General features: G+C 42.8%; 1 long non-coding RNA gene across 1 annotated transcript in view; it reads left to right on the forward strand.

Annotated features, from left to right (window-relative positions):
- LOC126504499 (uncharacterized) overlaps positions 1-13,964 on the forward strand; it is a 278,823-nt gene that overhangs the window by 112,044 nt on the left and 152,815 nt on the right. The window contains exon 3 of the long non-coding RNA XR_007592623.1: positions 5,500-5,576. This is a non-coding gene — a long non-coding RNA (uncharacterized lncRNA). The remainder of the gene's footprint in view (positions 1-5,499; positions 5,577-13,964) is intronic.

Raw genomic sequence — 13,964 nt, forward strand, 5'->3', positions numbered from 1 at the left:
TAGAGGTCCAGACATTCCAGGGTAGCCATGGTGCATCACTAGAGGTCCAGACATTCCAGGGTAGCCATGGTGCATCACTAGAGATCCAGACACTCCAGGGTATCCATAGAGCATCACTAGAGGTCCAGACACTCCAGGGTGGTCACAGAAACCTTATGAACAAGCAGCCAATACATTTGATTCACAAAATGGACACATCCTTAAAATTCTTACCAAGTTCACTGCAGAAAAAAAAACCCAGACAACTGGAAAAATCTTGTGGGTTTTTAAATTTTGAATTTATAGTTAAATGCCATCTAATAAAGAACAGTTCAGGCCCAGATGGCTTTACCTGGCCAACTTTATGAAGCATCTAAGGGTGAAATGATACCAGTTCTATGTAAATTCTTGTAGAATACATAAGGATAAAGCACTTTCCAAACTCTCCTCAGGCACTTATTACCTAGGTACCAAGATGAAACAAAGGTATCGAAGAGAAGAAAATGGCATTATCTTTGCAGTAAGGCCGCCGACAGCCACAGCTGCCTCCTGTGCATTTGAAATGCCCAGCCTAGCACATGCTGTGGTTCGAAACACACAAACACACCAGATTTCAAAGACTTCTGCTGACAAAATATATTCAAAGTATTTTATCAATATTTTGAGTATAGAATAATGATCTCATACACTGCTAAAATTAGTTTGGACAATATCCATTTAGGTTTTTTTTTAATGTGGGTATAGAAATTTTTAGAAATATATGGGATTTTCAATAAACTCCTATTTTATAATGCCATAAAGTATTATAACCTATAAAGGTTAAACTAAGAACTAAAACCATTTTATTGTACAGTCACCGTCCTTGTGGGTTTCTGGAGACAGTTATGACTTTTGTGAGTAAAGATGATTTCTTCTTCTCCTCTAACTTTGCCTATGATTTCTTTCTCTTGTCTCGTGGCATTGATAAAGTTTGTCATTGTATTAAAGGGCACCCATACCCGGTATCTGATGTAGGGGACCAGTCTTTCACCATTAAGCATGGACTGTGTCCGCAGAATTTTTGAAGCTGTCTTTTGTAAGTGCTGAGACGATCCCCTAGACTCCCGCTGTGACTATGGGTTTCTGCATGGTGCTTAAACTGAGACATGAAATTTTGTCAAATGCCGCGTCTGCCTATACTGAGCTGATCATGTGGTTTCTCCATTAGACTATTAATAATACATAACGGATATTGCAACTGATGCTCAAATATTAACTAACCTAATACAGCTCAGGTAAATCCTATCTTATCAGATTCTATTATAATTATTTGTTTGTTTGATTGCTTGCTTGCTTGTTTACTTTGATCAATTAAGATAGTGGCCTCAAACTTGCTGGGTAGCTGAGGTTGACCTGATCTTCCTGCCCCAATCCTCCTGAATGCAAGATCATAGTTATAGTCTACTATGTCACTATTATTCATTTTCATATTCCTGAATCAATTTGGAAACCTAATTTAGTTCTTAGTTCAAGTTTTCAAAATACTAAGACTATATTCAAAACTCAATTTCATTCCATGTACTTTCAGCAACATTTAAAAATTGAACATTGTACAATATGATGAAATAAAGATAAATCCAATAAATATTTATAAGCTTCATTAAACACCACGCATTATTGATGAAAGAAATGCAGGTTCAGTTCGAGAACCCAAGCCATAAGATCCTAAGAGTCATGTCTGACATAATTTGCTTGCTCATTTTACACAGCTCCCAAACTCCATTAGACATTTTCCCCCTTAAACTGAACCTAAAATTTACATGAATATCCCATGAACTAAAATAATTTAAATAATTCTGAGGGAAAAAAAAAACAGAGTTTTAAGACTCACAATGGCTGACTTACTTTACAGCTGTAGTCAGGACAATGTTTTTAAGAAATAGACACTTAGGGCTGGGCGGTGGTGGAGCACGCCTTTAATCCCAGCACTTGGGAGGCAGAGGCAGGCAGATCTTTGTGAGTTCGAGACCAGCCTGGTCTACAAGAGCTAGTTCCAGGACAGGCTCCAAAACCACAGAGAAACCCTGTCTCGAAAAAAAAAAAGAAAAGAAAAGAAAAAGAAATAGACACTTAGATCAATAAGAAAGAATAACAAATCCAAAGGCACACCCACACATGGTACAGCCCATTGATTTTTTTTTTTAAAAGAAAGATACCAAAGCAATTCAGAAGAGAAAGATTTATCCTTTGAAAATCACATCTTGACACAGTTGGATATCCAAACTCAAAACGACTTTGGCCATTACCCAGAACAACTTTAAGAAACTACTAAAAATGGGCTATAGACCCAAACACAGCATCTGAAGTGAAAACCTCGTGGGAGGTAAACTCACAGCCATGAGTGAGACCAGTGTGTTTTAGAGGAAAGACAGAAATCACAGAATACAAAAGAAAACTGACAAGCAAACCAGAATGAGCTGGAATCTTCTTCAAGCTGAGCATTGCAGCACGCTCTGCAACCCCTCACTCGGGCTATGGAAGCAGGGGGCTATGAATTCAGGCTTTCCTGGGCTTGTCTCAAGTTCTGTCCTGCAAAGAGGAAAACTTTTTACATTTCACCTTTGAAAGACATCTTACAAAGACCTGACATCCAAAACACACATACCGAATGCTCGCAACTTAGTAGTAAGAATAAAGGATCCAACAAAAAATGGACAAAAAACATGTACAAGCATTTCCCCAAAAGCAGCTATACAGGAGCACCGAGTCACTAGAGAAATGCAAATCACAGCCCCGGTGTGCTGCAACAGGCCCCTGTGTGGGTGTCAGTCAAGCGAAAAGCTTCACAATATTATCTGCAAGGACACATAGCAGCTGAAGCTCTGATGTTGCCAGTTAGAGGCGCAAAACGGATGCAACCACTTTAGAAAACACCTTGACTATGTTTTACAGAAGCAGATCTCCAGTTATCATTTGACCCACAAACTCACTCCCACACGTTTACCTCAGCAAACAGAACTATACATTCCCAGAAAGAAAGGAAAAGAAAAAGAAAAGCCTAGGCCACATTTTATACTAACAGATTTGTGGTCAAAACCTGAAATCCTCCAGACTTTCATCAAATGGAAGATAAATTCATTGTGGCATATCCTCTAGGGAAATACCGAAACACAAACACTTCTAAGAATAAGTATAGATTCCATTGTAGGTGAATCTCAAACACCCAATGCTGAATTAAAAACTCTAGAACCAAACAAATATCTTTATGATTCCATTTAAGTGGCATTCTAAAATCAAAACAATGGGGATGGAAACGGGTCTGCATCCTACTGGTCTGTAGCCACCTACAAACAGGGACAGAGGGGACACCGAGGGCAGTGCAAGTATTCTGTATGTTTATATAAATCTGTGCCCGTCACCCTGGTCACGTGACTAACCTAAACTATTACCATAAAACATGTTTTAAGGTGAAGAACTAAAATAGAATTAAAACCCAACTTGCATGTGGAAATTCATGAGTGGTTTTAAACTCAACAAGAAAAGTCACTCTGATTATTTTTATAGAGTGCTTCCCCACCTGTTCATTGTGGCCCCTTTAGGGGTTGAACTACCCTTTCATGGGGGTCTCATATCAGATAGCCTGTATACCAGATACTTACATTATGATTCCTAACAGTAACAAAATCACAGTTATGAAATATTAACAAAAATAATTTTACAGTTGTTGTTACCACAACATAAGGAAATGTATTAAAGATTATAGCATTAGGAAGGTTGAGAACCTCTGGCCTGATAGAAAGTCAAGATCTGAGCTGGGATTCTATTTCCCACTGCAAAGGGATAGGTATAAAGATATATAAGCTTATCAAAGTCTACACTCCAGAAAGGTAAATTTTGCTATTGCACATTAAAATCCAATGAGTCTCACTTTAGCTAGAAAAATGAATGCATATATTAGATACAGTTTTGCTGTCTGGACATGGTGGTACATATCTGTTACCCTATCACTTGGTAGACTGAGGCAGAAGGATTGCTTTGAGTTTGAAGTCAGCCTGGGCTACATAGTGAGTCCCGGTTAAGTGGAGCTACAGAGTGAGATGTCTCAAAATACCAACGAGAAAAACAAATGGAAGAAGGAGAAACTGTTTTTATATGTGATGTTCCAAATGGCGTTGTATTACATAACAGAACTTCCTTCAGATTGGCAAAAATTACATCACACATTTCAGTCTCATAAAAATGCAGTCTTGGCTAACATTCTGAAGCGTATTCTTTTATAGATATCAAACCCGCTTACATAACCCTCTTTATATGGGTGTAGAGGTAGACGCATGGCTGTTTAATTATAAGCGCTGGACTGATTGAATCAATAAATGCATGGCTGAATTAATCAACAATAAGTAAATTAATGAACTGAGATGAGCACTCTGCAGTCTTGTCTCCACGGTATGTGCTAGAGATGTCTGCTTCCCTGATTAACTCCATATGAGATCTATGTTTAAACAGATAAATGACTGCAATATGAAAAACTATATTTGTCTTAAAAGCATACAGCTATATTTGAGTGGACTTTAAAAAGATATTCATATGTGACCTAAATCCCCAAATGTGGGACTGGGATGCTCTATTGGTTGAGTTTTCATAACATGGTCCCCAGCACCCCACAACACTGGCTTTTGGCGAAGGCCCGAGATCCCATTGTCACACTAATTCCTCAAGGTTTCTTTATGCAAACCCCAATGCAGGGATATTTGATGTATCACTGAGGATGTGGCGTTCCTGAAAGGATTCCCATGGAGTGATGCATTGTTGGAGGAGGGGCTGCTTAGCCCCTAAATAATGACACAGAAACTGTATTATTTAAATCACTGCTTGGCCCATTAGCTCTAGCTTCTTAATGGCTAACTCTTACATCTTAGTTTAACGCTGCATAATCTCCATTAATCTGTGTATCGCCACATGCAGTGACTTACTGGCAAAGTTTCGGCCTGTCTGACTCTGGCAGCAGCTCCATGGCATCTCTCTAACTCCTCCTCCCTCCTCCCATGCTATAGACCAAGCCAGCTCTTTATTCATTAACTGATCAAAGCAACACATAGACAGGAGGACCGTCCACACCAATGCATGCCTTTGGTACAGTCCTCTCTTTCATGGAGAGAGTCTGTCATTGTGCTATATTCACCTGGGGCTGAGGAGGTTCAGACAACTCTTGGAGAGCACAGTTCTATTTAGAGTGGGATCAGAATTCAAGCTCAAGGAACCTGGCTTCTTGAATGCAAAACTTTACATCAAGTTTCTTATAGTCCATAGAAGATGTTATGGAGTGAACATGTGGGCAAGAGGAGCACAGCACCTTAGGTGTGTTTCTCTGGTGTCAGTCTGCTCAACTGAAGGTAGTTCTCTCTCTGGCATGGTTATAGCATTAAGGAGCAACAGTCGTCTGACTTTCCAGAACTTCAAAAGAATGAAAAAAAGAATCAAAGTTTCTCTATAGCTTCCACAAATTCTTCACCTTTGTAAGACAATGTCTTTCTCCAACAGGACCAGTATGACCGGAGCAAGGAAGATCACTTTCTGCTGCCACTTCAGGAGCTCAGGACCCCTCTGCCACCTGCCCTGTAAGTCCCAAACAACCCCTCCTTTGGACTGATTCTCAGCCTTTCCTTCATTAAGGAGTCTCATTGTGAGATCTGCTTTCAAATTTTTTAAGATCTGTTTTATAGGTCCATGGGTGTCTATATGTCTGTGTGAGTATATGTGCACATGTGTTGGGGATTATGCATGCCTGTGTAAGTACACAGGCCAGGTAAACAAGTTGGATCCCTCAGAGCTGGAGTTACGGGTATTTGCTGGATTTTGGGGCTTGTTACTTGTGCTCTAGGATCTGAACTCTGGTCCTTAAGATTATGCGGCAAATGTTCCTAACCACTAGTTGTCCAGCCTGAGGTCTGCCTTTGTCATATCTGCCTGTCTCTGGGACATAATCTCAGTGTGATTCTGCACACATTCATCAACCCCCCCAAACTTTCCCTTCAGCCAAGCAGACTAATATCCGCTTGCCCCCCATCTTCCTAAAATCCTGCAGATGGCAGCTTCTCTCCACCCATGACGCCAGTCCTCCTCAGCTAACATCCAATGGTATTTTTCAAGTCCAGGCTCCTTGACTTTTTAAGAAAAAGCCCTCATTCAGCCCCATGGCTCCCTCTACCAGACTGGAGACATTTCTGGTACTTGTCTTAAAGTGCACGTCTCCTTCCCTGCAGATTAGGGAAGCATGCACTTTAAGACACCTGCCATCCATTAATTCAATAAGGCAATTTAGGTAAACAAAGCAAAGGTTCCTCCCTTTTTTTCCAAAGTCAGTGGCAAAACTTTGAAAGCAGTGACGATTGTTTGTTCTTACCAGTTTGTTCTTACCACATGCACCCTCGGCTAGTTGAGCTTGTTTAAATTTCCTGTGCTTAGTTTGGGAGTACTTATTGTTGTGGTGGTGGTACTGCTGCTGCTGCTGCTGCTGCTGCTGCTTTATTCTTTTCTTCCAAAGTCTTACTCTGTAGCCCCGGCTGGTCTGCAACTTGCAACAATCCTCCTGCCTCAGCCTCCCAAGTACCAGAATTACAGTTGGGAACTATAAGGCCTGACTCTGGCACAGACATCTAGCGGCCTGCTGAGCAGTCTAGTCCTTTGACTCTTGACACTTGGATTCTAGTTTCTGTGACTCTGCTCTACTCCCCAGTTGCCCCACCCATGGCCACTAATGGCTTGGCCGTGTTATTTCAGCCAACCTTTCCCAGCATCAAGAGGTGACTATGTGTCTCCCAGTCTCCACTCCCCATCTGTGACTAACAACAATCCGTCTGCTTTCTAAAGCAACCATCTTTTATTATGGCCAGCCCAGCTGTCTTCTCCCTGACCCACACAATTTTTCTTAGTTCTGGTATGCATCTTTTCTTTTCTAACTCTTATCATAGACAGAAATAAATTCCAGGCTTGGTCAATGGTGATATCTCCAAAAATAATGACTGGTTCACCAGTGGTGTCTAAATCAAGCCAATCAGAATCCATCCCTGAAGTCACTGGCAGGTCTGTAAGAAACCTTCCTCTTTAGGATTAATGAGCTGTAAGGACAACAAGCCATAGACATCTCAATGAGGAGAGGACAGTGGCAGATAAAGTTTAAAAAAAAAAGAAGAGACAAAGTATGTCACTGTAGAGTGCTAGTTAATGCATATGTAAGGCAGGCCCGCTGTGTCACAAAAGCCAGAATTTGGAATCTTAGATGAATTGTATGGTGTATTGCAGTCACTTGTGAGTAAGAATCAATATGTGTGTGTGTGTATGTGTGTGTGTGTGTTTAATATCAGTGCACACATGATTTGCTCTTTGGCTGCAAGGCTGCACTCAAGAGTCAGAGGTAAAGATGAGCTAAGCAACATGAAGCAGCATAGTTTGCTCAAAGGCTGCCCTGGGGTGAGGTGTGCTTGCTTGAGTCTGGTGGTGAGATGCGCATGCTTAAGCTTAGTAAGAAGCAGAACAGGCTAAGAAACAGTGGAGCATAGAGGAATCCATCCTGGCCAAGTCAGAAGGCTTACCAAACCTGAGACATTGACAAAATTGTCAGTGTTTTATTGATATAAAAATACTTTATCATTGTTATCTTATCTGGTCAAGTTTATTTTTGAAATATTTTCCAATTAATTACCCAAGCTTATTCATCTTGAGATTCTAACTGATAACGACGTCCCCTTCCTAATAGCATGGACTCTATATGCCGCCATGTTGAACTGCTCAGCGTTCTTTTCAATGCCCTCACAGCCCTCACTGTGCTTTGAATGAAGTTTGTACCTCAAAGGTTCATGTTTTTAAGCCTGGCCTTGAGAGTGGAACTGTTAAGAAACAGGGCCCATCAGGGAGATTTTAGGCCATGGGATGTGTGCCTTCAGAAGGGATTACGGACCTCCAAACTGTTGGGTTTCCTGCGTATTGACCCGATTGCCCCTTTTCACAAACACCTACCATCCACCCTTAGACACTGACCTAAAGACAGCACCGTGCCTGTGAGCCTCCAGGACTGTGAGTTAAACAAACCTCTTTTCTTTATAAAGATACTGCCTTAGACATCTTATTATAGCAACAGAAAACACATCGGTGCAGAGCCTAGCACAGCCTTTGGCACTAAGTGGTTCGAAAACAATATAGGAATGCAAATGTCAGGTTCCTGACAGCTTGATTAAACATCTGTTTACAGTAGAGGAATGTCATCACTAGCAAATGAACGCGTGTTCTCCTGTTATTGTCAAGTGAGAAAACCTGATGGAATATTTCTCTTCTGTGGAAATAGTCCAAGCATGCAAAAGAAATGTAGATTAAACTGTGTTTGGCTGGCAGTTCTGAGCTGAAACTACTTCTCCTATTTCAACCTCTACATTTTTAACTGAAATTTGGGGATTAATGTCATCAAATCGCTTGTCTTGTTGGGAGGGCAAAATATTTGGAAAGATGATGAAAATAGAAGTAAAAGACACAGCTCTAAAGTGGAACATGAACTAAAATAACCCTGCAACGGGCAAGACATGGGAAATTGCTTTATAAGGGGACAATGACAGGTCAACGCTCTTAAAGTATGGGAATGTGGGGCTCAAGACTTACAAAGCTGCGTTAGGGAGAGCTCAGGGCTGCCATGATTCATGCTTGGGATGAAGCCTGTGAGGTGTGGCACTCTCCATGGGAGAGGGACCAAGAACCAGGACAAGTAAGCCAGCAGCAACAACTTCACAAATCTGATTACTTTGTAAACATAGGATATCCCCACAATGACTGAGCTGTTAGCAAAGGAACATACATGGGCAAGTATGTGATATCTAAATGCTAATGTTAATATGAAGGTCCTGGTTGTTATAGGGCCTGAAGTTATAAAATCTAGGGATTGCTTTGTGAGTCGCAGCCTGATATAAGAGGAACACTGGGTTTGACCACAGTCTGGATTACATAGTGAGGCACTGACTCAAGGAACCCAAACCAAAGCGAAAGACTGCATTGTGAATACAAAGCCTGATACATAGCTCTTGGTGGGAAAACAGACCCATATTTTGGTTCAAACTTAACAAAAGCCACTCAGGGCGGAGCACAGCATTTAATGCCCTGGCATACCTATACACTGGCTCTATGATTTTGTTTGTTTCTGCTTTTAAGAGGGCCTTGGGCTAGCACGAATGGTCCTTGAACTTGTGACAGTTCTGCCTCAGCCTCCTGGATGCTGCAATTACAGGCAGGAACCACCACACCTGATTTAAGTTTCCTCTAGTTTCTTCTTCTCCTCCTCCTCTTCCTTCTTCTCCTTCCTCCTCCTCCTCCTTCTTTTCCTCCTCCTTTTTTTCCTCTTTCTCCTCTCCTTGTTCTTTATCTTCTCATCCTTCTTCTGTTTGTCGGGGGGGGGGGGTTGTTGGCATAATTTTGGCCATATAAATTTTGGTTGGCTTTGCATATGACAGATTTTTAACTTTATTGTGAAACAGTTTCCCCTGGGAACGAAGCATTCCATCCTGCGGGGAAACTCTTTAAGGGGGAGGGTAAACAACTCAGAATAGCTTCAGGAAGTCCATGAAACCAACCAGATTCATCAGGTCCCTCTCTTCCAGAGTAAACATTAAAAACTGAGGAGAGTTACTCTCAGATGAGCCAAACTGCATCTCAGACTCAGAGACCAGTCCAGCTTCCTCAAAGAAGCTGAAGCCTGCTGAGGTGCCTGGAAAGGGTTTAGACCAACGGAGGCACCTGGAAAGAACACTCTCCAGCCTGCTGAGCCGTCTGCAGGCTGTGCAGTGTGCTCCAGGTTCCCATCTGTATTTGATCATTTCTACTCGGCCATATTCCTGTAAATAATTCCAATAAAACTCATTGGCTCAGCAAGTTGACTGAGACACTGGGCAGTATTCTGAGCATAGGAAACCTCAGAACCCACCTCCACAGTGACACCCTTCCTCCAAAAAGGCCATACCCACTCCAGCTAAGCTAAACCTCCCAATAGTGCCACTCCCTATGAGCTTATCGGGGCCAATTCCATTCAAATCATCACACACAGACACACTAAAAAGAAAGTCTCCTTTTCCTTGTTGTTCTGTGCTTTTACCAAACTGTCTTTAGATACGGAATTTAAAATATAAATACCAGCTACTCATTTTTTTCCTTTTTCCTTTCTTCCTCTTTTTCTTTCTTTCCTCTTTTGAAAGGGTCTCAGTGATTCACCCATGCTGGCCTCACACTTGTGACCCTCCCCCTGCTGGGTAAGCTCTCTGGAATGTTTGACCAGCTTTTATTGTGTATAGGGAATTCTCTTTCATCATCTGCACACACTTGCTCTGTGCCTTCAGAAATGCAGTTACATGTCTGCGATGCACACTGATGCACACACACACACTCACTCACATGCACACACACGCCCATATACTCACATGCACATGCACACATACTCATTGTGCACACACTCACTGATGCGCACACTCACATGCACGCACACACCCTTACACTCACGTGCACATACACTCATACACTCGTGTGTGCACATACATGCACACAACATGCACACACACTCAACACACACTCACACACACTCGTGTGTGCACATGCAGGCACACACACACACATTCTCTTTTGCTCTTAGCTATGTCTTAGCTTCCTTTTCCACATTGCCTTCTGTTTCTATCTCTGTCCTGCCTTATGTCTAATTTCCTCTGACTTATTTTCCAGTTCATTTATTAAATACATCTATTAAGTTACTGTATTTTGAAAACTGCAATCTTATCTTCATTTCCTGGGTTTCCACTTGGCAGTTTTATTGGCGCACAGTTACCTTACTGTTCCTTCTTGGTAGACACTGAAAATTAGTCTCCTTTTTCGTTTCTGCCCGGTATAACCTATTTTAACCATCCAAACTTACAGTGGTCTGGGCATTGTGATATAAGAAGTGTTGATAGACCAGATCCATCGTCGCGTTTGTTTTTGCCTTTGACTCTTTTGTTCACGAGTTCACTTTTCCTTGTGTATTTCATTGCGGTGGTTGTGAAGTCTCTTGAATGGTTGCGCTCTGAGAGAATGAAAGCTGACGCCATATGAGCGAGCCCTTCGTTTCCCCTTTAAATACAGGATGGAAAGGCTATGGCAGGGAGAGGGGTTGGGGTTTGAGTCTTCCAGGTCTGACGTTTTTGTTTGTTAGTCTTTTGTTTGCACCCATCAAATGATAAAATTTTTGGTTTCAAATCTGCCCAAGAGCAGATTCAATTTGCAACCTCTCAAAGAGTGTTCCCCAGTCTTACAAAGTAGTTGAAATAAAGACCTCTCCCCGCGGAAGTCCCTCTGAGGCTGGAGGCTGGTTTACACTTATTTGCCACTCACTTCAGCAACCTGGCTCTGCTCCCACCCTGTGTGACCCTCCCTAGAGACACCACCGCCTAAGCCTGTCTTTCCCCGACAGTGCACAGCGCCCTCTAGAGGAGAGACCCCCAAACGTTACCTCCCAACTTCTCACTTCCTTCCTCAAGTCCATGATTTTATGCTAGAAATTCTTTTCTTTTTGTCTTCAAATTCATATCAATATTTTGAGAATTAAAATCTTACTAGAAAGGATGCTTCAAGAAGCCTCGAGGGAGGGAGGTTTTGTGTCTTCTCTTCCCCCTTATTTTGTATTCTAGAATTTCAGTACAAACGATTCTTGATTTTCCCCCTTGTAATCAGTTAGTAATCCATTGAGAATTGAGACTGCAAATACCTAAAGTGGAACCTTACCTGCTAGGGATCTAGTTCTAGAACCCCAACCCAGCACTGGCAGCTAAAACACAGGATCTGTTATAGTGTTTGTGCGGCTTTAACCGGCAATGCTGAACAGGAGCTCATGTGGTAGTGAGGGGTGCAGTAAGTGCCGTTGGCAGCCAGCAGGACCGAAGTCTTGCTCGTGTTTGTCCGCATCTGTGCTCACCTCTCACTCTATATCACCTGCAAGCTTTCTCCATCCTCCCATCACAGGGCACACACAGCAATCTAGTTCTGAATCCTGAGGAACACATTGGTTTTCTGTGTTCATCTGGTCTCCGAGAGAACTGCTTATCTGGTATGAAGACAAGAGAACTGAGAGGCTGTGGGGTTTCCACCAGCTAGTACATGCAAATGCAATAATTAAAATGTACTGTATGAACTATAGTTCTAGATCTCTGCTTTCCAGCACAGAAACCAACAGCCCAGCTATGCCTGAGAGTTTCCTGCATGCCGAGGAGAATGCCTTTTGTGTCTTCTCTTTGGCTTCTGCCACTACTGCAATGCATTAAATCAGGAAGTCAGATGATGGCTGCACTGGGTACTGCCAGCTTGCATTGAGCCAGGCGCTATTCAAGGCTCTGCCGCTCCATCGCAAGCACACGAGGGACCATCATGATCATTTCTCCATGCATAAGCATAATCATCCTGCAAGCTCTGAGAAATCTTTATGGGAAGGTCAAGAATATGAGAAGGAAAGCATTGCCATTAATAAGCTTGAAGTGCTTCCTCTAGAGGAAGCTGTTTTCACAGATCACAGGGGCCTCAAGTTCTTGCCTCTCCATCTCTGGGTGTCACTGGCAATTTGTTCTTCTTCCCTGCCAAGCTCTTCAGATTCTTCCCTCTTTAGCGCCGATGTTTCCCTCTTGGTCCTTTCTGTCCTTTCCACTATGGCTCTTACGTTAGCATCCAAGGGCACAATTTAATCAGAAGGAGTCAGCCAGCCGTCATCAGCAGGCTCTGGGTTGTTTCTAATTACCCTAGCAGAGCATTCCAGGCTGACTATCACAAATCCCAGGGAAACCTGTATAAACTCGAGCTTTCCTATCTCTTAGCTCTTGGCTTCTGTCACAATCTTCCAGGGGGCTGGAGTTCATCAATGCACCCTCTTGAACCATGCCATGTGATACCTGCAGAGGGCAGTAACTGTGCTGATGATCTTCCAGCGTCCAGCTGTTTGGCAGGAGTTTGGGAGTAGCCCAAATGAGTCAGAACCCCCTTCACCTGGACTCAGACAAGCGTCTGATAGGTGGGCTTGCCAACTGAGAGAGGTTCAGACTCCACCCACCAGTCCTGCTAATGCAGATGTTTCCTGGGTGTGTCCTGCCAGGAGCCATGAAATTGGCTCACAAATGCACAGACCCCCAATCACTGGACTTTTCCCCCACTTACAGCCACTTCCCTCCCTCAGACCACCCTCCTCTTTCTCCCGCCGACACCCCAAAGCCTATCAGCAAGGAGGCAGATTTGAGATGTACTTTTCTGTTCCTTCGAGTTTAACTACCTTGAGAACAAATGTTTTCTTCTGAAAAACTTGCTTCTGGATAATCACACTGCATGGAAGTCAGACCTGGCTCAGTGGCACAGCTAGATTGATGCCCACTGCCTGGTGGGTTGGAGTGTCACCATAGCAACAAGGCCTGTTAAGGGGAAACTATTTCCTTCTCATGAAGAAAATGCAATCTCTGGCGTGGGTAGGGAACTGGCATGCCAGTTACATAGGTCAGTGATGAAGGGGCCACTCCTCAGCATGGTGGGACTGCCCTTCAAAAGATGGGATCACCATCAGCCTAAATAGATCAGAGGACTGGTTGTCCCCTTAATGACATAACGTACCCGTCTTTCCTAGAAGTTCTTACCCCAATACGGTCACCCCAGACCTGGTCTGAGTTTCTGTTGGGTCGGCTTCCTTTTTCTTCTCTTCTGTCTTTGTTTTGGATTCTGCTAAAGCCTAAGGAAGATTTTCCTGACACTTTAGACTTCTGTATGTTTTCTTGAAAGCCCCCCTTCCTGCCATAGAGTTGCTTGTCACCTCCATGACTTCATGATGGCTCACCTCAAAGGGCATGGCTTTTTCTTGATCTCTGTTCCCCTTGCCTCCTCCAGGCAGCTGTCAAGGTTTGTAGCTTGCCTATCCGGGATTTTTTTCTTTAAATTCTAATAAATTGTCCTGATATTTCCCTTTGAATCCATTAAATGTT

Source organism: Alexandromys fortis, unplaced genomic scaffold (genome assembly GCF_014885135.2).
Source record: "Alexandromys fortis isolate MF-2015 unplaced genomic scaffold, M_Fortis_MF-2015_v1.1 scaffold_55, whole genome shotgun sequence".
NCBI classification, from domain to species: Eukaryota; Metazoa; Chordata; class Mammalia; order Rodentia; family Cricetidae; genus Alexandromys; species Alexandromys fortis.